The sequence below is a fragment of the Caloenas nicobarica genome, chromosome Z (genome assembly GCF_036013445.1).
Source record: "Caloenas nicobarica isolate bCalNic1 chromosome Z, bCalNic1.hap1, whole genome shotgun sequence".
Lineage (NCBI taxonomy): Eukaryota > Metazoa > Chordata > Aves > Columbiformes > Columbidae > Caloenas > Caloenas nicobarica.
In genome coordinates, this window is record NC_088284.1 from 36,250,017 (window position 1) to 36,276,744 (window position 26,728).

Here is a 26,728-nt window from a genome sequence, read left to right on the forward strand (position 1 = left end):
TTGTAAATTGGTTTAGTCTGGAAGATAAGGGACATTAGTTTAAAAATAAACAAAAAAACAGAAAAAATATTCTTGCATCTACTGATCCACTGAAAATTTCAATGTCTTCTGGTACTTCTGGTATGAAAAAGAATAAAATTCTCCTCTTTTCTGAGCCACTAAAGAATCTGGTATTTCCATAACAACCCCTAAGAAGAAGATGCTTGGAAAGCAATTGATGTTTCCAGTAAAAGTTCCAGACAGTAAGGCAGTGGATGGTTTAAAAAATGTGGACTGCAGCCCCAAGGTGAAGATGGAGGCCATGCAAGCGCTTGCATTACGTGACTGGGTCTGGATTCATCATGGGGTTAGTGCTAAAGGCAGTGGCAAACAACAGCCCATTATCCTTTTTGCAGTGATGTCAGAGCCATTAGAGATAATGAGCTGCTTGTATCTTACAAAGCACTTTGGGTAGACGTAAAACCCCTTATGCAGGATTTCCTGGAGAGGCAGGAGGAGCAAGAAAAGCTTTTTCCCCCACATGGGGACCATGTGGACACAGGCACAGGCCCCTGGGGTGGCCTTACTCCTGTGCTGTTAGCTGGTAGAAGACCACCGGTACCGCCAAGGTTAATGATTTTCTCCTGTGAAGATGTCCTGACAGAAAGCTCAGCCTGGTGTTACTTAAGTGTGACCTCTTTGTGCTGGACCGCGGTGCCCTGGCATTGCCCCAGCACACTAGCGGTCTGGTGCGGATGGAAAGCATACAGAGGTTTAGGACAGACCATCTCTATGGCTCTACTTGGAGTTAGGTCCATGTATGGTGGGCTCAAACCACCGCTCATGGTGACCTTCCTAACCAGACCTTGCTCGGGGTGACTCCTCAAGGTAAAAAAATGTGTAAAACCTGCAAGTTTTAGCCCATAAGTATTACAATTAGCCCTGCTTCCCACTCTCCAAGTCACCTGCCATCCCTCTTCTCTGGCCAGTGTCTCAGCTCTGGAGGAGATCTCCAGGTCCCCCAGCCCCGCTGGGTGCTCTGCAGGTGACAGCACTTCTGTCCCGTGGTGGTACGGATTGAGTCCCCCCTGCCTCAGGAAGCATCCACGCTGTGGAAGGCCAGCAGAAACAAAAGTAAATGGCAGACAGGGCTGGTGTGTGGGTCCAGTTTTCTGTCTCCTATGGCTGCTTCTCAAGAATTTGTTTTCCTTCTGATAAGAGACTCAGTCCTGCCCCTCCTCCCACCATGCTTTTCCCCCATAGGAATAAATGTCCCAGAGAGTTTCCACTTGCCAGGCTTCAGGCGGACATAGACCTGGTCTAATTTAGCTTGGGCTGCTGTAGACGACTTTTCTATTAATATATCTTCAGTTGCTCCAAGACTTATGGCCCCTCGTACTTCTCAGTAAGTTATATTTATATGATACTTATATGACGCGGCAAGTTTGTAAAAAAACCCAGCTGCATAAACAGAGTCTGTTGCGATCAACAGATTGAATTCAACCAAGCTCCTCAGTCTGCTTTCCAATCAGACTGTACTTGTTTACACAGACTATTGTTCACGTGCCATGAAGCAAAACTTACCTTATAGTGTATTACATTTAATAAACGGATAAGGAGATCATATGGGCATTCCCGGGCAAAACTATACCCATAGCTTGATTTATACCAACATAGGTACTCAACCACCTGCAAGAAACATTCAGAAAAGACATGAGCTGAAAGCCATACTGAAAAATTCATGCAGTAATCAGGGATGTATGCAGGTTGGGGTTATATCAGTGTGAGGCACTTGCGCACAAACACTTGCATGCAAACATAGAGGAGCAGTCCTGCACAGGCTGCGTGCAGCTCCTGCAGGGCCCATCTTTTATATTAGCTGGGCTTATACATATGAAGATCAGGACCTAACTTTTACATTAATGATAAACAGTTGCTTGTTTTAGAGCGAGGCTAGGTGGATCAGTTAATTAAAAATAATAATAGATTGCCAGCTGCTAATTAGGAAATTAATTAGTCACACAGTGAAGTGTCACTTTCTTCATGTGAAGGAGCTGACTTCAAGTTGTCTTAGAGGAGACTGGCTTTCTGCCAGCACCAGTAAGTATATTCACAGAAAAAATAAACTCTGATTATTGATGAGTACTTTTCCTTCAAATAACAGGAGGTCTGTACCCTCAAAGAAATAATGAAGTGCAGTCACTTCATAAGAGAGCTATCCTCCCTCTTTTGGCAGAAAAGAGCTTTTGTGAGCTTCTAATAATAAATACTAAAAAGGAAATGCATGAGAATAAAATTCTTCAGGGTAAGGAAAGCTAGTCCTTAGTTGATGTAAGGTGTTGGTTTAATCCACTTAGTTTCTGATGTAGTAAATAGTTGCCTGAAACCACTGCTCTTTGGGCCGTAAATGAAAGACTAAAATTGAAGACTCTTATAAGTAATTTCCCACCTGTATCATCCCAACAGCAAGCTGCATTTAGCAAAAACGTCAACACCCTTAAAGCCTCCTCCTACCAGTCTTTGCTGTTCTCCAGCTCCCAAAAATACATGTTCCTCATGGTATAGTGGGGAAAGCAACCACTACGCTTGTGAGCAGGTTAAAAAGTGTGTCTGAAAATGTTCAAAGTCAGGAGCAGACTGTCTTGATACCAGCACAATTTTAGGCAGCCTCAAGTTAATTGCCTAGCTAAGAAACAACATAATCTTGTAAAAAGCCATGCCACCATAAAGGAAATAGCTCTTAGGAGCTCTGAGTTGCAAGATGGCAAGTACAGCCTGTGTGTGACAATAGGTGTCTTAATTACAATCTCTGGAACACAAATACAAGGGCCATCATATTGAAGGCCCAGGAAAACAGATGGTCTTGCGATGCCAGAGCTGAAATCATGGTAGATTTACGGGATCTGACTAGAATAAAAGACAGCCTTCAGAATTCAGCTAGGAATATGTATTACTCATCTGCACCAGAAGCTCACCACCAGAACGGAGGTGAAGCTCTGCCTCTGTAAGCACACAAGTGTAGTGTGATGCCATAGACCTAAGTCAGCAGTGAGCACACACGTGTGCAAGTGAGTACCTCAGAAGAACTGCTGTGCCTGCCACAGTACCTGCGATCGCCTCTGGTCTGAAATGTTGCAAGTGCATCTCTGTGGACAGTAAACCTGGCTTAACTACTGGGACAGAGGGAGAGGAATCATACTTAATTAAAACTGTGGAAGACAGCATTTAGGCAGGCAGAATGTAATATTTCAGTCCGGAATTACAGATGAAAGCGATGGTTCAGCATCTCCCATATCACCTCTCACATGAAAACCCATGCTACAGACTTACGTGGTGGATGCAGAGCCAGGACTGGATGGGAGGGAAATACACAACTTGTCATGCCTGTAGAACTGTTTTTAAAGCATATATCCTTAACAACGCAAACACAGTCCTGACTGTGGCTGACACATACCAAATGAGAGTATTGATGCAGATAGGCACCACTCACTTAAAGTTTTCCACAGATCTATCTAAGAGTCGTGTTTAACAAATTTGAAGGGCCTATATGAAAGTACAATTACCACGATGATTCCAGCTTTTATTAGAAGCATGTTGCTTTTAAAATAAAATTTAAGAACATTATCTGTGAATAAGTTTCAAAGAACCTCCATATCCTACTGATGTTGCAGGGACTCAAAACCTTCGGAGGTCAGGCAAGAAAATGTTAATCTTACCAGCATTTTGATATTTGACATTGGTGTATTCCTGTGCTTTGAAGATGCAAGCATGTGCTGTGAAAGCACCAAGCGATGCCACCTGCCTTTCTCTTCTGCTTCCAGCATATTCTCTGAAGCAGTGGCAAGGGATTACCCAGTATTTTAGTCACTAGGACAATAACAGAAAATGTTACATCATGGCATTTCAAGTAGAAGAGGGGCAGAGGATATATCCTGTAATTTTAACAGAACAAGAAGCATACCATTGAGTAAAATAAAATTAACCCACTCAATGAATTGTGCTTCTGTAAGGTAACTGTTGTGGACAAAAACATACCCACACAGAGCTGAAAGGAAGTGTTGTATTTCCAAGTTGTTAGATGAGCTGGCACCAGTTTATTAGGAGATAGGCTAATCTCATGCCCTCATTTGAGACATCCTGTCTTTCACCCTCTAGTAGAAGAGCAAGAGAACCTGTATTAAAAATAACAGGAGATAAATTTCCAGCTGTCCAAGCCAGAAGCAATAGTAGTGGATTGATGATGAGGAACAGAGATAACACCACAACAGGTGTCTGTTCGCAGTAGCCTGACACATTCCTGACCTCCAAGGCACGTCACTCCTTGCAGTGGCAGCCAGAGCAGCTTGCTGCAAACTGCTTCTTTAGAGATGAGCAGTTCTTTCTCCCTGAAGTGATAAAAGTTTAGGTGATTGTACCTATCAGTGCGATGGCAGTGGGTGCTTGCTGTGCCAGTCAGGCAAAACGGCGAACTTAGATGTCAGGATGGATGGGTAGCAACCTTGAACCTTTTGTGCCAGCTTTGTAAAGCAGGCACAGCCCATACTGATGTAGTAACAAGGTGACAGGTGGCAGCATGTTTGAAAATTGGCATTGGAAGATCAAACTGTGGAAATGTAGAGTAATAGAAGTCCCAGGGATGAGAGGATTGCTATATTACTTTTTGTAATTGATTATTTTTTTCATTCTCAGTTGTGACTGAGTCCTGGGAGGCTGTAGAACAGAGCTCAGAGACAGACCTTGTTGAGCAGACCTCCTTCTTACAGACAGCATGATGTCTTCACAAGTATGTGTGGTTTTTAGATGGTATGCCAACTTTGGATGGACAAAACTGGTGCTAAGGTTCTTCTACAGTCCTTGCCAAGGTCGAGAGAGAAGTTACATTGGTCTCACTATTTCTGCCAGGCTTTCTTGGCACCTTATGCAAGTAAAGTCTTCGAAATACATCTTTTATAGTCTATCTTGGTGTTAATTCCAGGTGAAGTTGTCGCTATATACCTCTGAGCACTCTGCTGAGAACAGAGAGGAAAACGAAAGGGTTTCTGTAGTCTGTGGTGAAGCCTTGGGATTAGGCTGTGGAGGACATGGGCAACATCTTTCTGTATATAGCCTTTTGTGATCACTTGAGGTTATAGTCTCAGCAGATATTCTTTTAACCATTTAGCTCTCCAGTTCCATCCCCAAAACAAGGGATCTCCAACTCAAACCACTGCCCAAAGCCCTTGTTGCACAAGCAAGGCATCCCAAGGCAGATGTGTGGGGTCTGTAGTGAAACTCCAGCAGTGCCATGGGGGAAATATGTGCTGTGGTTTCATCCCTTGCTGCTCTAAACTAGTCCATCTCACTGGCAGGACTCAGGACTGTTGTGCAACACTAGTAAGGAGGTGGTAAATCTTTACATGCATACTGCTGGCTGGGATTGAAACATGGACAGGCTTACTGGCAGAGTTAAGTCTGAAGATGATGAAAGGAAACATTTTAGGTGTTGAAAGTATTGCATGCTTTGCACTAGCGTTCAGGTATGACAGTCCATTCTCAGCATCCAGCAGAAACGCATGAAAACTGCATGTACTGCAGGAGTACCACAAGGTCTCTTTTCTCACTCAGTGGATCAGAATGATGCAGAGCTTCCAGCTTCACCCCTCGAAGACCACTCATACTGCATATAACACATCAGGTCACACAGACATCAAACAGCACACACAAATAACTTTGAATAAAGCCAGAATCATACTGCCAACAAGGCAGCGCAGACACGGATGTCCTATTCCCCAGTTGCACAGCAGCAGGGGTGAGGCCATGCAGGAGCCCTGTGTGTTCACAGCCACATGATGTGCAGAATTTCATTAGCCACCTGGGTGAAACCTGACCCAACAGGACCCTACGGATCTTTAAGCAGGGTTGAGCTCCCTTCCAGCCATGGGCTGGCATGCCCTGCAGGGTTATCTGAGGCTACCCAGCTATTCTGCTTGCCAAGCAGATAGCTCGTAATGCATATCTGAGTATGCGGTGCCTGAGATGGTAATCAGGTCAGTCCAGATACTTTTCTCCCTTTGCTATAAAGCACTTGCATGCTTTCCAGTTCATCTGATTTTGTTCAATTAATTCTCAGGCAAAACTGGTTGCATTTTTTCAGGTAGCAGGATCGGTCCCACAGAGTTAAGTATGTCAGCTCCTGCAGTCATCCTGTGTCTTTTGAAAAGGAGCAAAGCTATGACCTTTTCATGCAGCTGAAAAACATACCCAACATACTTCACCCACTTGGAGCAACACAGATACGGGACCCAACAACTCTGCTCCTGAACATGTGTCCTTGTGCCCCATTCACCCTGCTCAAACCATAATTTCAGTAAGTCCACAAAATCAGGTTTAGGTCCTGATTTCCTGATAGGGTCCCTGTGTTGTCATGTAAAGAACATACAACCATACTTTGCTTGCATGCTCTCTGTGAGCCACAGTGAGGCACAAATTCTCAAGGTCTGTCTTTCAGCCATGGTAAGGGAGCCAGGAAGAGTTGTCTGAGGTACACTTTCTGCAGGCAGCACAGGACGGTATTATTAATGCTGGTCAGAAGATATTTGGCTTCAACAATCAAGGAAATAACTTTTTTTTGGCAGAAAATGGAATATTTCACATTAGGAGTACTCCCAAATACCTTGCAGAAAATGTGTTTTGTGTCCTCCATCCTCCCATTCTGCCTTAGTTTACAAATTTCTAGTAAAACTGTATCTCCTATCATGCACTACCTCTCACTTCCCTTTCCTTTACTTCACACCAAAGGAACACTCAGGCCAGATGGGAACATTTGATTTGTCTTATAAATATGCTTTCTTCAGAATAATTTTTTTCCATTGAAACTACCAGCCCTATCTTGAGCTTAATCATGGTTTCAAACAACTTTAAGTGCTATGTTGACCTTTGGTTTTTCTGTGGGCAAATAAATTTTCCCCTAAAACCTCATGCTGGCTAGACAAAGACAACTTTGTTCCAATATGCGTCCAAGGGCATTTGCTCAGGTTGATAAAAGATTATGCTGAATAAGGGATTTCTGCTTATGCAAGCTCTCCTGCCATGCAGGAACCCAGGGAAATTTCCTCATCACTCTCTTTGTAATAAAGAAATCACAGCAGAAGACAAGAACATCTCCCACATATTAAAGAAAAAAACAGCAAACTATAATAATAATACGTAGCAGAACTGAGATAGATAGGATCTTCTCAGACACGCAACAGTTTCAAGAGCCCTAGACCCCAGCAGCTGAGATGTAGGCAGAGTGTCCCTGGCAGAAGAGCAAGTGCTGCCTCTGGGAAAAACAAAGGATGGAAGCTGGTGACTTCTGGCACCAAGAAGAAGACTCCTGCTCTACCCGAAGGACTGTAGCTACAACACAGGTTCACTGCCCTCAGAGCTGAGGAAACCAATTGTACTTTCAAGTGAATCATCTGGGCCAGCTGACCCTGACCCATGCAAGATCACCCTGAGGAAGCAGTGAGTGACAGCAGTGAGGTGACTCCCTGCTGCAGGGACAAAGGCACGCACCTGCCAACCTGACCTGTTGTCTACAGAAGTTTGCTGCTTGCTGGGGGCCCGGACCTGGGATGTTGTGGGGATATCACCAAGGCTTGTCCAACTCTCTGACTAGTACCCCCTGATGTTCCTACAGGTGGGCACCAATGATACTGCTGGGGCAACATGGGGAGGATCAAAGGTAACTACAGAGCTCTGGGGGTGACAGTCAGGGGCATGGGGACTAGGTGGTATCCTCAGTCCTGTCAGAGAGAGTAGAGGGTGTGAGGAGGAGGAGAGCACTGGTACTGTCTGTCAATAACTGTTGGGGGAGCTGGTTCCAGCAACAGGGTTTGGGTTCAGACCATGGGACACTGTTTGGAGATCAGTATCTTCTTGGGAGAGATGAGATCCACCCCACTAAGTGGGGAAAATGTATCTTGTCCTGGAGGATGGCTGCATTAGTAAGGAGAAAAAAATTACAGTCTTTGGTCAAAGGCATAAATATCTATTTAAACTAGCAAATACTATTTCTGAGAAAGAAGGGAGATATTTTTTGCAGAACAGAAGGCTGAATGCTAAATGAAACACCTTGAAAACCAAAGTCCACTGCTATTAAATCTGGCAGAAGCTCCCCAGACAGCACTGGCACATATACGCTGTGGTGTGACACAGAGGACTGATATGATCTGGTGTTTCGAAGGCTAGAGTCCGAGACCCAGAGGAAATGTCCCTGGCTCCCATTCAGATGTTTCACATGCAGCCCCTGGTACCAGCCCTAGCGGGTGCCCACAGGATTGGGGGGACCCCTGCCTGGGGCGGGCACCTTCTCCCAAGGCACAGGACATCCTTCTGCCTGAGCAGCAGGTGCCAAAACAGAGTTTGTCTCCATGTCCTTCTCCCCATTACGTAGGTCCTGCACTGAGGCCTTCCAACTTGCCCAGAAAAAAGGGAGCTGGTAGACTAATGTACCCGCCATGGGGTACGTTTCCAGGGTGGGACCCGCATCCAACAGCCTCAGCCCTTAGCCTAAGGCATTTCAACAGGCAAGGACTAAAACCTCCACTTGTGTGATGGCTCCTGACAGCTGCTCTGCCTTTCCATGAAGGGTGCTGGCGCTCAGCCCGCTCAAGGACTTGCTGGCATCTCTGGCACGTCCATCACACCGCAGCAGCACTGGCCGAGGAAGCCACCGTGTCCTGGGAGCCACCAGCCGTGCCAGCTGGCAGCCTTCTCCCAGTGCAGCAGGCTCCCAGCGCACCACGGCCCCACTCTTGGCAGCAGAACTGGTTGCTGAGTCCTTAATAATAAAGGTGACAGCTAGTGCATGCACTGCCCTTTTTTGGGGTGTCAGCACTGAGCAATGGTACTTGCAAATTAACATCTTTGAGAAAACACCGGTTGTCATGCTTTGTTACTCTCCAGCCAACCTGGGGCCCTTACCTGGTGTCTCAATTCCTGCCAAGTTTTCTGCTCCTTCCTGCACCTTTAGTCATGGGTACATTTATGCCTCTACATAAGGGAGGTAAAAATTTTAAAAAACCCAAAGTTTATGTGACAAACTACTGTTTGGTGAAATTCTGGTCTAGCAATAAAAAAGAAAATATAATATCACAACTGATATCTAGTATTTTGCATAATATTAATAACATAGCATAACCAAGGTAATGGTATTGTTACTATCAAGTGTGACTAATTAGATAGGTGAAAACAGCTTTTCCCATCTCTAGAGTACATTTAACTTCCTAAAATACAAGTTTTATTTAAGATTTTTAATTTTCCCTGCTGAACATGTGAGGCAGAGTTTGACAGCTAAGAGGATTGCTTGTCAGTGATGGCTGGATAATTTTTTGCAGAGCTATGGGTATGACAAGGAGGTATTCTGTAGCCTGAGTCCCCACGTCAGTACTTGTGCAGCGCCTAGGGGACTGAGCCCTCCTGGCATAAGGTTTGTTACAACTGCCAAAATGCAAATAATGAAGTCATTAAGCTGCATGAGCCCTGCAGGAGCAACAGCCTGGGGGCCCCCATTGCAGAAGGGCACTCACTGTACCAGCAGGCAGTGACACCAAAACCAGAAGTGATGATCGCCCTGGTTAATACTTAACAGTGGCATCTGTGTCTTTTATTGCACCTCTGCTTTCAGGGTCTCCCAGGGCAGGCCAGAAAACCCCTGCTCCCTTTTGCTCAGTGTGGGAGGTAAAAAATGAGAGGGTCAATTCCAGGGGAAAAAAAGGCTCAGCAGGTGTGAATTGAGACAGGTCCATTCATTTCAACAGAACTGCACCAGTTTGTACCAGCAGACCAATTGTCTCACTGTCTCATCCAATTTAGCCTTGCAGGGCTGATATTGTTAACGGTGTTGTTGAAATGTCTGATAACAGACAGAAAAAATGTGTGTAGTTTCAAATATGTGTATATATGTCTAGAAACTGATGGGGGGAGGAATAAACAGACATAACAAAAACTCCCAGGCTTCAAATTCCCTTGCCTTTTTCACCGACTCCGACAGCCTTTTTCTGATGCCTTTTTTTTTTCTTTTAAAAGTGACGGTAAATTATTTCTGGCTGTCACCACAACAGGTAATTGGTATGCAGTATGTGCTGAGGAGTGGGAAAGCGGTGGGTGACAAAATTTCGCTGCTGTGCATAATTGTGAACTGGAGCAGAGCATGTTGCTGGAGAGCTGCTGTGGGTCTGAAAATGCCCCGCTCCCTCCTGTCTCCTCCAGCCTTCTTCTAGCCCTCCTGTTATTCTGGGGTTGCTCCTGGGCTCTCCCAACCCCTTGTCAAATCTCTGCCTAAAAAGTAACTTTCACATCATATCCTTCGCTGTAAAGTCTCCTAAATGAAAAGTCTCCTAAACCGTGTGCTAAGAGGGGCAATTATTTCCTTGGTTCATAGTGGTAATTATTAATGGGTTAAACCCACTCAGCACTTTGGATAAGCTGGGCACTGGGTATCAATTTCTCTTTCTGCAGCAGGTATGAACTCTTTCAAACTGCATCCGTTAGTTTTTTTCAGGAGAGTTTTATGGCAGAGTCAAAAGTGAATAAGGGCTTTTTTTTTTTCCTCTACCTACTGGAGATTTGTTTTCCAGTGCAGGTTAAAGTTATCTTCCCCCAAAAGCACCACACACTACTATTGGCTGACTCAGCTGTTACTGATAGCAGCAGCTGTCACAAAGTTTTTAATCTTTTAAAGTTTTTTCAAAGCCATTCAGTGTAATAAATTACTGTAGTATCATATAATAAATGGGAGGCTGGTTTGTATATTTCATAAGCACGCTCATCTCCCCCTCTTTTTAAGACTACAAAAATTGTTTTATTAAATGAGAGGTAGTAAAAGATTATCTAAAATTTAACTTTACCTGCCAGCCTCTTCCTGTATGAGGGTAAAGTTTATTCTTGCGAGGTGTCATGCTGACTCCAGTGATGTTTATTTGCCTGGGCAAAAAGCACCCAGTTCAATAAAGGAGACCAGGACTGTGTCCCTGGGTTGCTGCCTCTTTGGCTGCTTGTTTTTCCACTGAGGATGACGCCTCTGAATGTTTGAAGGATGGGTTTCAGGATCAGGAGCTGGCCATTTAATTGTTACCCTTTCTTAATTTTCCCACAGTCCTGTGCAAAGTAAAAGGACTTATTTTCACTAGGCATATGGCAAAAACAAAGGATCACCTATGGCTTGCTAGTACAGACCTATAGCATTTGCTGCACTAGGAGGAGTGAATTTAAGCTTTATGCAGTACTTTTCTTTCACGCTCTACAAAATGATAATGAGTAAGTTCAGTGCAATGGCTCTAAAGGCCACCGTGTACCAAATATTGTTTACACGCAGTAGGGTAATGCAGGCTGTTTCGCTGAGTGGGAGTAAGTTGGCTAAAAAGAAACATCCTCTTGTAACAAAATCAAGAATTATTTGCCTTCATGATGACTTTTATTGCTCCCCACTGTGAGCTTCTTTCTCCAGTGCTGTAGTCACTACCAACTAAAGGAATGAGTTCTGTCAGCAATTACTAACCTAAGGATGTAGTACAGCCTGGTCCTCAGTAGTGCTGAGACTTCCTCCATCCTGTAAATCCTTTCTTGCTGAAAATGCCTTGACAAGTTTTCTTATAATCTGAAAATAGCTATTTCTGCAGCTTCGGGAGCCCCTCTTGCTTAGCTAGCTCCCATCTGCAGCAAAACCTGCCTCTGGTTGAGCATCTTTGTAAATCCCATTCTGTGACCATTTTTTTCACAATCGTCGCTGCCCTGAAACTTTCAGCACAGCATGCTGTCAAGCAGGAAGAAGACACATCCATTTTTTTGGGGTGCAGAAACATCTGTCAGATTCAGTAATGCCAGCTTGCAATGCCAGTAATACCAGTAAAGCCAGCAATTCTGTCCCCGGGACAGCTGCAGTATGTCACGTCAATGCCTTCTCCACTGCCCTGCTCTGCAGAGGAGGGTCTCTACTACATTCTACAGGATGGTTCAAAAGCCTAAGAAAATACAAATTTCAGTGAAATCCTATAGGACTTCCCTATACATACAATTTCTGGTGTGTTTGAAATGTCTCAGTATGGCCTCCAACTTGAGGGTAGATAGCATCATACAGTGGAACGTGTGGTAGCTTTATTTTTGGTGGCTTTAATCACAACTCTTGAAATATATCAAGCAGCATATAAGAATGATGCTCATGCACAAGTACAGTCCTCCTCTGAGTCTGAGAATAAATTTGCCTCACTACACATCCTAATTGGGTGTCCTTTAAAGACAGCAAAACTTTAGTGAAAAAGGTCAGTGAATAACTGCACAGCTCAGAAAATTCACACATCATAATCCCAGTCCTTGAGCTTCCCTCTTCCCCATGCTGTGCACTGTTCATCCCCAGACAGGAGCACATTACAGATTTCCACCTCCTGTTCTCTTCCTGCTGTTCTCAAATAAAAGCAAAACAGTCTCCCTCTTGCTTAATTGAGCTTGGCTCCTATGATGCTGAGTATGTCGCATTTTGTCAGAGTGTTTATAGTTATCGATAATTATTTTATTAGAAAGAAACCTTTGAAACAAAATCAATGCATTGTTTGTGCAAGAAAGAGTAAAGTTGTTTTGGACAGCATCGTGGTTTTGTCTGCAGCCCACACCTCTTTCCAGCCATGAAAGCCCAGCTGGTTGCTGCAGACTCTGAAAGGTATGGTTAGTGAGGAGATGGGAGAAACAAAGGAATAAATACATCTGCATCAGAAAACACAAGATGGAGAATGTTTCTCTTCCGTTATGTAGATAGCCTGTCATCTCAGTTCATGATACCACAGTACAAGTGCTTGGGTTTTTACTTGGAAAAGTGACGGACTGTAAGAAGGGTGTGAGAGCACAAGTGACAGTGCTCTGCTGCAAAGGTTACCTGCCAGGCATGACAAGTGAGAAGGGCATTCCCTACCCCTCTCAGAATTTGATCCTGAATCTCACCTTACTCATGACGAGGCAAGGGATTAAATAATGTCAGTGTAATTTTCTTTCTCTTTTCAAAAAAAAGAGAAAATAAGACTATATTTCTACTTATCATAGATTTGAAGAAAAGCTAAAAAATACAACCTGAATGTTGCTCTAAAGGTCAAAAAATGAGACAGCAATCACAAGGAGCCCAACCCTTATTTTAATCTCTTGATATTTTTTCTAGCTAATTGTATAATTCTGCTAGGTCCTGCAATTTTTAAACATCTGGTATCAGCAGTGCTCATTTGGACAAGTCACAAGGCTACACTACCACTCATCCCCCTCCTTTGAGCTTTGCTCAGGGGTCAGCTCCTGAGAAGATGCTCATGTGAGAGCAGAAAGTGAGGCAACCCAGTTCACATGCAGCTTCTAGCTCTGCTTGCACCTTTTGTGGCATGAGGTGTGGAGAGATGTGGCAAGAAGGATGACACAGGAGGAGTCTTGGCTCGCCGGCTTCATCTCCAATGCCACAAGAACAGTACCTTGAAGCAGTACCAAAGTTGTGTCTTTTCACACTGGAAAGATGCCATGGTTCCTGCCAGCATCCTCAGAAGCATTTCTGCCTAGTTTTCTTCTAGGTTTCTATGGTGAACCACTGACAGACAAGTGAAGTCCTTCAGGGCTTGTTGGGTTGCACTTCACACCAGGGTCTCACCACACACCTCGAACTATGCTGTCAGATGTGGTGGACTGTAGAAACGGATAAATGACAAAACAGTTGAGACCACCCTTTAATTCAGGGCCATTTTTCCTTTCTCCAGGTTGCAGAAGAGAAAGCACTGAACAATGACAAGAAATAGTTTGAAACACTCTGAAAATGAGGGAAATCATCTTCAATAGACATCAGGCCTCCTGCCATATCTATTGAAAGTGTTCTGGGACACAAAAAGCCATGCCCTGGGTCTTGAAACTGCTCACCTGCAGAGGAGTGCCAGAGTGGTCTGACGTCAAATGCACTCTTGTCGGCCATCTCCAGCTGAAGCTGGTGCTCTTCTCAGAAATGAAGAATCTCTTCTCTGCAATACAGTGAACATTAACAGGAGTTTCTTGATCATGTTATTCTTTAGGTACTGTTGTTTTAAAAGTAGAGCTTGGCAGTTTCTGTCACTGAGCACTGCACGCCCAGGAGCAGAACTGGTCCCAGCACAGGCTGTCAAAGTGGATCTTCACAACAGGTCATTTTGTGAGTCTCAAGTGATGCAGTGGCTAAGCCAAGCAAATTTTCTGGGGTAACTATTAATAATTTTGTTTAATTTCACATTTTAGTGCAGCTCTTAGATGTCAGTGTCCACCCCAGCTGCTGGAGCTTGTCACTGGAGTGACTACTGACCAAGGAAGTCCTGGCTTTGCAGTGTGAACCTCTGTTTTATTCTTCTGCAAATCTAGTAGAACATAGCCCAGAGAAGTGAAAAATCATCATTTAGACATCTCTGCCTCCCAGAATAATGGGATTCACTTTAATTACAATTGCAAAGGTGTATTCTATCTCCTTGTAAATGCCCACATCTCAGCAGATGCCTAGGTTTATCTCACACTGGGGAGGTCTAGCAAGTAATTGTCTTAGCTTGTAAGCAGAGTTGGACTGCCAGCTTGTCACCAGGTATGGTTTGTCTGTAAGGCTGCAGCCTGCCTAGGGGTCTGCATGATTCCTCAGAGTCTGGATGGACTGTGGAGAGAGCTGCACTGCTCCAGCACCTGCGTTAGGGGGAACTGACCCTCCTCCCACTGAAGCCAGTACAATTTGTATGCCTATATGGGTACTACATTTATAGTCAGATCCATTTAGCCTTGTCTGCTACTCTCTGTGTGAGAGGAGTGTATGCACATACGTGCATATGCATAGGTATCTGTATGCATTTAAACTTGCCAGGACTGTCTAGACACAAGGCTGGGCATCTCAAACGCTGGTCACTTGTCACCCAATAGGTGACACTATGAAAAGCCATAATGAACTTGGGCAACCTGGACTCTCAGTAGAGTACAATGTCTCCCTTGGGACTGAAAATATATCTATGGCAAATGTGAACCATCCAGGCCAAGGTTGGGCATCCACAGAGCTCACAAGTGTGTGCTTGCAGTCCCACACGTACAGCAAGCGCATCCCGTAGGCAATACCAAGGCATAACACTTTAAAACAAGGAATACGCCTCTCTCTTACATGGCTTATCATTCAGATTTTGCATTTGTTCTTGTTTCCTTTGTTTTCATAATTCTAAAAATAAGCCATGGAGACTAACACACAGCTTCTTGGTCCCGTTTTGTCCCCTTCCCACTATGCCTAAGGGTTTCTCTGCATTTTGTTATTCATTGAAATAACAATGCTGGATTATATATATCTATATCTCTCTTTATGTATATGCATACATATGCATACATATATACAAAGCAAACAACAGAACAAAAAGCATTAAATAATCTTTCCTTGGTTACACAAAACAGATCAAAAGGAGCCAGTTATCCATACCATTTGCCTAAAAGTTTCTTCCCATTCTTACTCATAATGCAAGCATCCTGCTGCAATGGAGAGGTCCAAACAGAAACATTTTTTCCTAGCACTTCAGCAGTTCTCATTTCTGGGTGGCAGCAGGTAAACTGTAGTGAAAACACACAGGGACATTTTCCTTCTGTGGTTCTTTTGAGATTACTTCTTAGTATTCCAGTATTTTCACTCCAGGACAGCTCATTTTTTGCCTAACCACCTAATTACAATTTCCTTCTTATTACTAGTAGGCATGAACTAGCAACCTGCAAGAAAATATGTCCAATCTCAAGCTGTTTGCAATCAATATCTCATCTTGAGATATGATCCAGGTTTTTGGAGACAAATAATGGGTCTGTGATTCATCCTTGTGATTTTAATAGGCCAAAATTACACCTACAGATGAAAACCCTGTTAAGAACTAGGGTGCTTGAGACAAGGATCTATATTTTGCAGTGTGGGTTCCATTTTGACATTTTAAATATTCGTACAGTAGCTTATCTGAGTGAGAAAATAAGTCCCTTGGACAAGTAAAACTATATGGATAATTTGCTTTAGCTTTTTACAAGATGAGTTGCCCATGTGTGTTCTCTGTTTCCTTGGATACTAGTGATTTCATGTCACAGTTCAGCCATACGTACATTTTCTGTTCCATTACAGCACTGGTAATATAAATGAAAAATCCTTAGAAATAGTTAAGACATGAACAAGACTGTAGGTGTAACCCCGAGCAGAAACCTCCTAGACAGGGTCAGGTAGGAGTGGACAGATAAGCAGGACATTCATTACCTGCATAGGCTTCTCAGTGATGCTCTCTCTTGATTTTCCAAGCAGGTAAGACTTGCATGAGAATTTTCTCTTCACCATTCTGAAGCTGCAGTTGTTTCTGCTTTTGGCATCCACCTGACTGACAGACATATAATGAATTAGATGGTGTGCACTGTCTGGACTAAAGGCCAGTCCAATGCATTTTCAAACCAGTTTTCATAAGCCCTTGTGCAATCATGATTGTGTGATAAAAATCAGAAGCTGCATCCTCAAAACTACACTTCGGTGTGCAGATTGGTTTACTAATCTTATTAATCAGTTCACAAACTCACTCTTTCTGTTCTTTCTGTTCCCTTGTGCCTAGCACTTTCTAAGTCTTTTGCAAGTCACGAATATTTTCCCCAAAATGGACAGATATAAATGGACCAAGTTGTATGATAATAATAACAACAAAGCTGGTTTAAACAGTCTTACAAAATTTCACCAGATAACCTTTAGTGAGACTTATTTTGTCTGGGCAGGGAAGACCTAGAAAAATCTGTTGAGTACTTTCCAAAGAGTTCTTCCATCTTTATGTGGTGATTTCTTTGTGTTTGGTAAACCTAGATGGACTTTTCCCATGAATTTATTTGGTTACTTTGAAAACCCAAACAACTTTTATCATTTACAATGTCTTGCAGCAAGGAGTGATGCAACTTCACTGTGTGCTTTGTGAAGAGTCACCTCCTTGTCCTTGTCTGGAACTTACCTGTTTATTTTGGTCAATATCCCTGAGGTTTTTTTGTCAGAAGAGCCCATGAAAAACAGTTACCTCTTTCAAGTCACTCAAGATTTTACAGACCCTTGATTTCTGCTCCTTTCCAGACTGAAGTGTTATAAATTGGTTTAATTTTTATTGTAGGAAAGCTGTTCTCTAGCTTCACAAATGTTGCCATTTGTCTCTGTAACTTCTCGTTTCTCTAACTTTTTCTGAGGTTTTTCAAACCAAATGCAGTGTACAAGATGCAAGTATATCACAGATAGACGTACAGTGGCATAATGGCGTTCCCTGTTTAGTCCTTTAATATTTTCTGAACAACTGGGATCTTCCTTCACTTTTCTGACCATTGCTGAGAACTGAGTTGATGTTTTCACTGGATGCACCTCAACTTGTACAAGCCCTTTCCTTTTCCTGTTGCCAAAACAAGAGGAGACACAATTCTTAATTTAACAGCCTCACTTCAGTCTCTAAATTAATGTGATGAATTTGGTATTTAAACCTTGTCTGAGAGAAACCGTAAAGAGAATTTTAGGCAGAATATAGCAGAATGTTTACTTTCAAATCCTGCCAAGGCACTGAATATTTGGTGCTGTTCCCTGAACACTTTTGTTTTCTCTTCCAACTGCAAGTTCAGATGTACAAAACTTTCTCTCCACCTCTTTGCATTTCCAGCTTTCTTCAGAAGGAGGGGAGTGTGCATGAGCTGTGGGATGCCAATGCTCTGCACTGGTCGCTGAACAGGGAAAGCAAAATGCCCTTACAGGTGACACAGGATTTCGCCGAAGTTCTGAGGTATGACTTATCTCCTTTCTCACAGCAGTGATGGTTGATGCTTGCTGTCAGTGTTTTCACTGAGAGTCCACTGCTGACACCTGCAAGTCCCTTAAGCCACCGAGAGATATTCCCTGGGATGCAATCTGGCAGATTTGGAGCCACTTCGCAACGGCGACATCTGCCTAATGGGGCAAAAGCCACCATGAATCAAGCCATCATAGCGAAAGGCCATGGCAAAGCTTCCTAGCTGGATTGCCAGGCGTGTTCTTGCCCATGATGCAGGAAGGTGGGCTGGGAGGGACCTACCACCCACTAGGGCAGGCCTCTTGTTTCCAAAAGTCATCAAGGAATATTACTACCCGAAGGCTCACCGTGTAGTGATATCCTAGAAAATTCATTAGAAATCCCTTCATAACGAGGCTTGCGAACTTTATTTTTATCAGTTACACAGCAGAAGAAGTACTAACAAGGATGATGGCACCTGCTGTAATAGAAAAATACAGGCTTGCAGTTAGAGAGGGTTCCTGCATTGGGAAGCCTCTTTGAAGGCAGGATCATTACCTCCAGTTCCCTCTCGGGAGGGTGGCTTGCTTCATGACTAATGCTCAGCACAAAGTGGCACAGTTAAGAGTTCTTGGCAAAGAAACACATGGTGTTTTTGAGCACTGTAGATGCTTCATTGTTTATGTTTCCCACTTCGTTACCTCGTGACACTTTAGGGCACATCTTTGCTGTTTATCATTGCTGCGCTAGTCCTTTTTACTCTTGTTTTCAAATGTTAATTATTTACAGTATTGATATCAGAAATTCATAATTCTAAGATTATGTATACACAACTTTGGGGGTTTCTTGTAACGGAGGCTCCAAACTATGCAAAAGCTTTTTGATGCCAGACCCTACCACTACTTTCCATCATATTGTGCATGCTACTCATGAGTTGGGGACTCCTTGTGCAAAGCACTGAGGCCTTGGCTTTATGCCAGCTAGAAACTCAATACACTTTTTGACTGCTTGGCATGTGTCCTTTGGAACAACAGCATTTTCATTTGCACAAGTGGCCTTTACATAAATAAGCTTGGTTCAGAGGCAGCCAGAAAGATATGTACACAGAGCAATAAAGCACAGCCATGCCAGGGAGGCTTACCAGTTAGTACAGCGTGTTTATTCAGGGAACCACATTTGCCTTCTCTGGAAAAGCCATTGTGATATTTTCCCCAGAGTCTAATGAGCCAGTCCCAGAACAATCTTTATGAGTCATCAGTTTCCATTTGCACAAACCTAGTGTTAAATGAAATGAGAGAGAGGCAGATAATCTGTTTATGTTCACAGGACTGATGACAGCGTGAAATGCAATGCTTCAGAAGGGATCTGCTTGGGGGGGCAAACTGCACTAACCTGGACTGCTGAGAATGGAGGTGGACTCACCAAAGAAGCCAGGTGGCTGTAACTTCAGTTGCATTCCCAGATCTGTGTCTTAGTTATTTCTTGAGTATACACTGAGGAACAAGGAAGGAGTTTTTTTGCTGGGGTCTTCTTGAATCTACCAGACTTTCCATCCTCTGAATATTCAAAGGAACGGCTTGTCGTATAAACCAAACAGGAGTCTATGATAGCAGTACTAATGTTAAGAGGCACCCTGTCCTGGAGTAAATGAGGACCCTCGTTTTTTCAACAGGACGTGGCCAAATCATTGACAAGTGATTCATGCACAGTAAGAAACCTGAAAAATATAAATACATGTAGGGCACCACTCTGTGCTGTCAGCTAGCTGCTCCACCCTGGTTCAGCACTGTGACCCCAGCTCAGAGCAGCAGTGTGGCACCTCATCTGCAGAAAGCCCCAATATTGCCTTTGCCACACCATTCTTGCTCCCTGCAGAGACCATTTCACACACAGGGGTCAGAACCGAGGCACCCTTTTCCCAGAAATCTTCAAGATGCAGAAACTGTCCCAGGATGGCCCTGCTACCAGCCATAATGCACAGAGACCTTGAGTCTGATCTACATTTTGGTGGGGTGAGACATAACCTACAGTGAACAGAAAGCAAAATTGGTCCAGCATAACATTGGTCCCTGAGTTTTGTAGCAGGTATCCTGGATATCAAACCTTAAGGCTTTCTTGTGAGAGCACAGAAAAGCCGGGAGCCTCATGACCTAAGGAAAGTCAGGATAGTGACTGTCTAAGTCTCAACTGCTGTGGCATGTAAGGAGCTGGGGCCCCTCTCTAATCCCTGTAGGGGTCTGGCTGGACATTACCCCAAATGTGGAGAAGTCTGAATGGTTTTCAGCCCCTCTTCTGATGACTTTTAAATCTCTCAGAATAAAATAAAGCACGCAAACACTCACAAATGAGGTAAACTCAAAAAAAAAAAAAAAAAGAAAGAAAGAAAAAGAAAAAAAATTACCCATTGTAGTGCATCACCCAAGTCATATATTGACTTTTACAAATGGGAGAACAGCTGACAAGTAAATCAAAGCCAAGTATATCAAATGGAATTCAGTGCAGTAAGATAGCACTTTTGCTGATTCAGAGTCAAACTGACCTGTAACTTTAGACCACTCAAAAAACCCCACACAGGCCTATTTCATTCACACTGCTTCCCTTCTTTCCAACAACCACCTTTGTTGAATTTGCAAATATAGCAAAGGTAAAATCTAGATCGCTTAGTCACTGCGGTATGTGTTTCTGAAGTTTATGTTTTTTCTTGATTCATCTTCACGTTTGCAACAGCTTGTGGGTATAAAAAAAATCCTACTTCTTAATGTGGGTTTGATGTGGACTGCATCAGGTTGCCACTTCAAACTGGTTTACAAATCCTAGCTTTTGTTCAGACTTAGTCTTTGTATGAGCATGTCTAAAGCTCGTGTACATATTTCCAATGAGGTCCCATTAACTTATTTGCACAGGACATGCAAAATCACAGGTGTTTTTAGCCAGCACTGAAATCACAACTGCATCAGGAGAAGCCTGCTGTGAAAAGGAATGGATTATTATTATTTGTCAAAGTAATGTTTCTCAAACACCTTCCAGCTATTACTTGTGTCTAAGGATCTGTTGCAGTAAAGCCATGAAATAACCATCACTGAGTCCAGAGGGTGCTGGATCAGGCCTTCCTGATATGTTCTCCTGCACCACAACATTTAAAGCAGTGTTTGAGTAGCCCTGGCTCTTTTTGTGTGTGTATTTGTGTCATTGACACTGCATCCGCCTATATAATCATCAGCTCTCTTTGTGGCTGCAGTCTGTTGATTTCCCAGCTAACATTAAACTAGTTGTAAACTAACCAAAGAGAAATTAATTAGTGTAACACCTCAGAATTCAGCAGCTCAGTCTTTAAATAGGATTTCTGGCAGATTTCTGCTTGCTGGGGATGCATCCTGCTGCAGCTGTGCTGCTGTAGGGAGCAGAGCCCTTAATTGTATCATTGCTAGCTGGTTGCTACCAGATCAACTGCGTAGAAGCCAACAGGAGAACAACGGCCAAAAAAGCTGTTGATTAAATTAGAATTAGCCCACCGTGTGCAGGAAAGGCTGGGAGACCAGAGAAGTGGAATGTATACCCAAAAGTTAAAACTGATATTGGCTGGTCAAGCTGGAGGAAGATACTCGGCACATCTGCAGCTTTGTAGGCCAGTATAAAAATTGAGCTGGAGTAAATAATTATGTCTGCTGTGAACTGCACTCAATCCAAGGAAATAAAAATAATCCATATGAACCTAATGCCTTTTTTTGTTTGGCATAAGCAATTTATGTTTTACTTAGGAAAGTCAGGTTTGCCCTTTAACTTTTTACTCTGCTGGCACTCAGGCTCTGAGCTTAAAGAGACAACCTGGGCTGTTGCCACTAGCAGTGGACAGACCCTCTGTGTAAGAGTTCCTCTTGATACAGAAATCCATTTTTACCTGCCATTTCTTTTCAGAAATTGAATTGTCTTTTAAGTTCTTTTCTTGCTCTTTCTGAGAAACAAGGCAGAAAACCTGCCCACTTTTTTCCTTTTCTTCTAGATGTCTGAAAATCCTTAGTATTTACAAATTCTGGCTTTCATAGTTCCTGTGATAATGCTCAAAATTGCATAGGAACAAGAGAAACAAGAATTCTTCTTGCTTCCCTTACAATGGTTTGAAATGCATCAGACCTTTTGTTACTGTGGTGGTGCTACGAGTCACTTGTTAGCTGGTTAGCCAAGCCCTTGTAGAAAGTAAGAGTTAAAAAATATTTGCTGTTTGGAATGGAGTAAAAAAATACATTTTTTAATCACAATCTTTTCCCACAGAAGCACTGGTGAAAGAAACACTCTTCAAAGTGCAAAGGGTTTGTTCTGAGTAGATTTGTTATTTTTAAAATTTCGGAGCTCCAGTTTCCCTTGGTGAAACTGTCATTTTTGCAGATTAACAAACCCGTATACTTTATCTACAAACTCAGTCCAACCCTCATTGAAGTCTCAAGATTTACTACTAACATTAGAAGACACACAGGGTGCAGGCACCTGGGCTGGAGTTGGGTGAGGACAGCCTGAATGTCTCTCTTGGTTTCCCACAGATAGCACTTGGGCCAGCCCTCATACCCTTTTCGGAAGTAATTTTTCAGTTATTTCATGTTTGATCTAAGTTTTGAAGGCTGGGCTTTCACTTGTCCAATACCTGTGCCTTGTCTCCCTTAGGAAATTCTACCGTCCAAATGTTTGCTGATCTACAAGCCCAAGCCAGAAGAAGCATCCTCTTCCTGATAAGACTTGCAGTATGGACCAGCTCTAACAAATAGGGACCCTATCTTTGTCTGCGTCTCTGCTCACTGCTGCAGTACAGACAAAAGCAAGATGAAGAGCATGGAGCTAAAACCACTAGCATTTGTTTCTCTCTGTTTGCCCAGATAAAGAAATCTGACAACGTCCTACCAGCAAAATCCTTCAAACAATCACGGATAAGTTGAATAGGGTCTAATTTAAAGAAAAATTCCTACTACAACTACATGTTTTACTATTTTTATTATTTTGTGCCTACAAAATGAAGTCTTGGAAATATACGAGGGCATTGACAAGTTTACCCATTTGGAGAACAATAATTCCCAGAAGAACAAAGATTAAAAACACAAGATGGTAAAATAAAAGCTAAATCTTTTACTGTTAAAGAGATCAACAAGCTAAATTAAAAACGTGCCATTCATAGCAGAAGTCACACAATGCAGAGGGCAACAATGGAGTCCTGTTCTGCAAACATCTGTTAGATGCATTGGCCTGTAAGGGGATACCTGGCAAGCGCATGTACTTAGGACGTCTGCGGTCCGTTCGTCAGCTTTGGCAGCTATTTTGGGCCTTGCAGGAGGGCAGCCATGTGTCTACAGGTGGTCACCGTTCCAAGAACAGATCCCCACCACAATGCAGCCTCTGGGGGCAACTTCTGGATTTGTGCTGGGGTGAGCTTCCAGGCAATGGTGGGCACCCTGCTGCTTGGTGGTCATCCCCTTGTGAGCTTTGGTTGTGTTTTACCTTTCCCTTTTCTATTTCCCTCTCAGATAACCCCTCCAAAGCTCATTCATCACGACTAAGAGGTCTGCCATATGCAAGAGCAGAAGGCAAGTCTTCTCCTACGAACTGCCTCACATGACTCTAATGTCATCATCCTGCTGGGAGAATAACTTCTGTTGTTGACTCATTTAATGCATTTAATGTTTTCGTGTATATTTATATTTATTTTAGTGTATTTTAAACTGCAACAGAAAAAGCAAATTATAAGTAGAATACAGAGGTCCATGTATTTATTTAGATACTCTGAACTGCTGCTCAAGCACTGCAATGTTTGATGTAGCAGACACTATAGCACCACATTGATTTTGTCTAGATATCGTGGAAGAACAATTAAGTGCAATAATGTTCTTCTTTGAGAAAAGTTTCTGGGAGACATTTAATATATTGACAAAATCCAAGAAAATAATAATGCCCTCAAGAATAATAAAGCAGATGCCTGGGACAGCAGAATTTAATTTTCCTCTTTCTGATTCACATCATACCACTCCAGGTATTACATTCCTACTTTTATACAGACAGAACTCTAAAATGTATTTAGAAATCAGACTTTTACTGATTTTGGCAAGACTTAGGGGCCCGTACATTTCTGGGTTGTGAACAGAACCTTCATAAAATGAAAATATAATCTATTGGACCAATTCAACATTAGATTATTTTATTAATTTCTCTATCACTATTACATTACTTCTTATGTTTATTTTCCAAAAGAGAGGTAAAAGCTTTAATTTTTTAATGTTAATCTTTGTGTTGGATTGTATTTTATTCAAAACAAAAATACTGTTGTGCTCTGGTCTGCTAATAATTTAGGCAATTATGAATATAACAGCAGTTAAGGCCCCTAATTTCATATGCACCAAAAGTGTTTACTATCTGGTTTATGGCTATGTCATTAATATTTTTGGAGTGCACAGTGTTCTGGAGCATTTCTGCAAGCAATGTGTAAAATCTGTAATACTGATCCATCTCTGGTGTTTAGATAACTGGCTTTTGCTCAGTCATTTCAAATGAAAAGCTAACATTAACCACTTTAAACCAGCTTTTCAATAGTATCCACTAGGAGTAGTGGTGCGGAGGTAGGGAAATATATCAGTATTGCTATTACTAGTCTTTATAACCAGGAGAGCATCGATTTTAGTTTAAATGGGGAGAAATTTGCTTTGGAACAAAAGAGCCTAAGCTGGTTGTACCCTCCACAGTGCAGGTTTGGGTAGAAATGACATCTAGGATTTAGTCCCAGATTAATGTAGTCTTTCAGAAGATTTGTGCACAACAATGTGCCCAAATCCACTTAAAAACTGTATTTCTATAGTCGATAAGGATATTAATTGTCTAAGTATTTTGATCCTCGTATGTTCTTAGCATGGAATGGCATATCTGAGACTCAGTGGGTGTTGTCTCTATTTTGCAGGTAAACAGTGACTACTTCTTTCTGAAGTCCAAAATTTTACTTCCCAATATCTCTTAATCACTATAATAAAAGGTATTTGAATTTAATTAGGTCTTACTTTCAGTAGCAGGCTAGCTCTACAAAACAATGTAACACGCTGAATTGTACATAACATACACACAGGTTTGTAAAGACAGATGTTATTTCCATTATGTAGGTGCATGCCTAGATACAGTGAGGAAGAGCACATTGACAAACAGGGAAGTTTAAAAGTCTGCTCATTTTTTTGAGTTCTTTGTGCCTATTTTTACAATCTGGAACAGGAAATATGTCTGAATATTCAGGGTGTCCATCTCTGGGCGGCCAGCTGTCACATTGCTGCACCAGCGATGTGAAGGGTTGCCCCAAGCCCGGACAGCTTGGAGGAACTGCCAAGGCAGTGTTCCTGCCTCCCAGTCAATACTTGGAGGATAGCATACATGTGTGCAGACGGTCAGAATGACAAGGTCCTCAGGAATGAAGCATGAGAGAAAATGCCATCTACTAACAGAAAAAGGTAGGTTTGATGGTTTTGGGTGAGCTCAGACAGCAGCTGCCATCTCAGGTCCTTCCCACAGAAACCTTTCCACACATGAGGAGGAATGCTAAGACCACTCTGTCCTGCGCATGTCACGTAAGGTAGCTACAACATAAGTCTAGGGTCTGGCCATTCAATACAATGTGATATCAGATTTACTTGCAGACACTGTGTTTTACACAGCATGTTCTTGGACAGCTGGAGGCTAACTCAGAATAAGTACATATTGGGACATGTGGCCTGATTCATTAATAAGCACACTAAAGGACGTTATGATTGAAACCTTCAAAATTTTGGTGTTATGAATAAAAAGAATTTGAAGAACCTGATGCTTGTGTTTTGGATTAAGATTAATTCCTGTGCATTAAGTCTCAGGAGCTGCACTGGGCTTATACAACATCTGTAGATTACCTTCTTTCCTCCAACTGCTGATCGTGACCCAAGCAGTTATCTTTCTTTTTCCCCCATTTCTCCTCTGGGACTTTTACAGAGAGGATTTCAATCTTTCTGGCACACCAGGCCTCGGAAAGTACCTTGATATTGTACAATAAAGAGAGATAACCAGTATGTACCACAAGAATGTGTCTTGAGGCTACTAACCAGTTCTGGGCCTGGGACTATGTAACATATTCCTCAGTACTTTGGAATCTGAGCCCACAAGTGTTTCTTTCATGGGAGACCTACTCAACCATGTCAAGTTATCTAAACGTGTACCTGGTTAAGAGATTTGGCACTTGGACTAGGATGTCATTCTGGTGGCGACTGCACATGACATGACACAGCAGAGAGGCACAGGCTCAATCTGAATGGGTGTCTCCAGGGCCATCAAGCAGCTCCTATTCCCACAGCTGTCCCAGCAGCACTGGTAGGGCCCTGTCAGCATCTGCAAAGCTATGTAAAATCTGTATGAAATTAAAAGGTTAAAGTACATTTTTGTCACTTCTCCTTCAGATATTTCTGAGACCAAGTTGTGACATGACATTTGAAGCCAGATTTGAAAGGCTCAGTGTTCCCTTTTGGCTTCGTGGCTGTGCGCACACCACTGCACCTGCCTCTCTACCCTTGCAGGAACTTGAATTAGTGCAAACGTGACAGGAGCAATCATGATGTGAAAAATAAACTGGCAGTTAGATGCTCACATCACATTGACTGCACTCAAAAAGAGGCTGAGGGCAGGAAGGAAAGAACAACCACAGATGCTGATCGGATGGTAAACCACGCTCCCCATGGGGGTAATTCATCAAGCCCAATACACATCAAACTCAGCTGTTTCCAAGTACACAAAGATCATGTTAAAGCCATGCATCTCCCTGCAGTAGAGTTCTCCAAGTGGTGGAACTCTTCAAATCAGCTTACATCAGCATTGTCAGAGAGTCAGTGTGCCTAATCACATGCTCATTTGCCACATGAGTTGTCTCTGTGTGCCAGAAAACAGTGCACTCATTTAAGTTCTCAGTGTATTTCTGTGATAGAAAAACACAAGCAAACTAACAAACAAAA

General features: G+C 42.8%; 1 long non-coding RNA gene across 1 annotated transcript; it reads left to right on the forward strand.

Moving 5' to 3' along the window:
• Window positions 1-17,643: 17,643 nt before the first annotated feature.
• Window positions 17,644-23,969, forward strand: LOC136002524 (uncharacterized). The gene is made up of 3 exons (XR_010607917.1): window positions 17,644-17,759; window positions 22,401-23,152; window positions 23,252-23,969. It is a non-coding gene; the product is annotated as an uncharacterized LOC136002524 (long non-coding RNA).
• Window positions 23,970-26,728: the final 2,759 nt, after the last annotated feature.